The sequence below is a fragment of the Chlorocebus sabaeus genome, chromosome 14 (genome assembly GCF_047675955.1).
Source record: "Chlorocebus sabaeus isolate Y175 chromosome 14, mChlSab1.0.hap1, whole genome shotgun sequence".
Lineage (NCBI taxonomy): Eukaryota > Metazoa > Chordata > Mammalia > Primates > Cercopithecidae > Chlorocebus > Chlorocebus sabaeus.
The window spans coordinates 3485613-3487965 of record NC_132917.1 but is presented as its reverse complement, the minus strand read 5'-3'; positions in this window follow the sequence as shown (position 1 = coordinate 3487965).

Sequence of the window (2353 nt, the reverse complement as noted above, 5' to 3'; positions counted from 1 at the left end):
ACAGAGTCTTGCTGTCATCCAGGCTGGAGTGCAGTGGTACAATCTCAACTCACTGCAACTTCAGACTCCCAGGCTCAAGCAATCCTCCTGTCTCAGCCTGCAGAGTAGCTGGAACTAGAGGTGCAAACCACCACGGCCAGCTAATTTGTGCATTTTTAGTAGAGACCGGGTTTCACCATGCTGCCTCGGTTGGTCAAGCGATCTATCCTCTTTGCGCTCCCGAAGTGCTGGAATTACAGGCATGAGCCACTGTGCCTGGCATCTGGCTCCTATTTTTAAAAGGTCACTCTGGGTGCTGTGCATAGAATGGATTGCACTGGGGCAAAAATGGAAGCGGTGGGGTGGGAGGGCAATTTCAGTAGTCAATTCCATCAGGCAAGAAAAGATGGCGGAGGCCGGGCGCGGTGGCTCAAGCCTGTAATCCCAGCACTTTGGGAGGCCGAGACGGGCGGATCACGAGGTCAGGAGATCGAGACCATCCTGGCTAACCCGGTGAAACCCCATCTCTACTAAAAAATACAAAAATCTAGCCGGGCGAGGTGGCGGGCGCCTGTAGTCCCAGCTACTCGGGAGGCTGAGGCAGGAGAATGGCGTGAACCCGGGAGGCGGAGCTTGCAGTGAGCTGAGATCCGGACACTGCACTCCAGCCTGGGCGACAGAGCGAAACTCCGCCTCAAAAAAAAAAAAAAAAAAAAAGAAAAAGAAAAAGAAAAGATGGCGGAAAGAGTTGGGCTGGAGAGAAGTGAACGGATTTGCAGTGTATTTTGAATGTCAAAGCAACGTGACTTGCTGATAGATTGGATTGGATTTTGAGGGTGAGGGAAAGCGAAACTGAGAGTACACCTAGATTTTTTAATTAAGCCACTGGGCAGTCAGTGCTGCCTTTCACTGAGACGGGAAAGGCTAGGGAGAAGCATGTTTGGGGGTATGTGTGGGGAATCAGTTGTTTTGGCCATGTTAGGTTTGACATACTTATCAGCCATGTATGTGGCACTACCAACTGGATACTCAAGCCTGAGGTTCTGGAATGAGGTCCAGGATGGAGATGTGGCTGTAGGAGCCGGCAGCACAACATGGAAAGTCGCCTGGAACGAGTGGCTAGGAACAGGACGTGGAGAGTCCGGAATGCTCCACCAACCAGTGGTTAGAGGAGCAGGAGCTACGAGGAGCCTGAGAGGGAGCAGCTAGGATGCCCTCATGAAGGAAAATGAGAAAATGTTTCAAGAAGGGCATGGGCAACTGTGATGAAAGTTGCTGGTAGGAACAGAAGTGCCATGATTGGATCTGGCAATATGGCAGTCATTAGCAGTTCTCCAGTGGTGAGAAGAGAAGCCTTACTGGGGTGGGTTAAGGAGAAAATGCGAGGTGCGAGATTGCCATTAGACTCTTTCATGAAGCTTTGTCATGAGTGCCGCAGAAAAACGGGCAATGACGTGTAAGATGCGGTCTTGAAGGATGAGTAGAAGCTGGTCAAATGAAGAGGTGGAGAGGTAGGCTCTCTAATGAGGATGTATTTGCGAAGTCATTAGAGCAAGGGAATAGAAATGAAAGAAGTGTGTATTTTCCGTGCAATATTTCTGGAAGTTCAAGAGTCAATTGCATGCTTTGGGGTTGTGCTCTTACAGCCGTCTCATTTAAATCCTGTACGCTTTGTTATTTGTTAAAGACACTGAGGGAATGGCTGAGATAATCTGATCTTTTTGAGTTGGTTGGTTTGAAAAGACATCTAGGATGGTCAAGCGGCTGGACTTTATTAGCTACACTGAAAAATTCAGAATGGGATGGGGAAGCTTGTTTTTATTCAAAGACTAGCACATTATAGTGTATGGGTAAGGGAGAAACGATGGAAAGAGGAAACAAGATGAAATTTAAAAAGTACAGGATGGCATTGCAGAATGCCGATACTGCAAAAGTCTGGAGAGCGGGGAGGTGGAGGACAATGTCTCACCCCCTACCTGGGATCCCAGCTGTCAAGTCTCAACTGTACCCATATGGATTGCATGAGCTTAACAAAATCCTTATTATCTGCATTTGCTTTCCTTGCTCTAAACACGTTTAACGTCGTTCGCCTCACAAGATTGCTCTGAAGGTGCAGGGAGACGGCAACGGCATACACAAGGCACGTGCGATGCCTACGGTGAGCTTCACCCAGCCCTCGGCGCGTCTGGAGAACTGCTGACCCCGGGCCGCGGCCCTCAGGCAGGTCCGAGGGTGCCCAGGGCCGGGCCGGGGCTTGAATGCCTTTGCCTCCGAAAAGCGGAGCCGTGGGGCCTGCCCCGCGCCGGTCCTGCCTCCGCCCCGCCGCCCAATCCCGGCTTCTCGGCGCGTCTACGTCTCCCTATAAAAGAAAGCG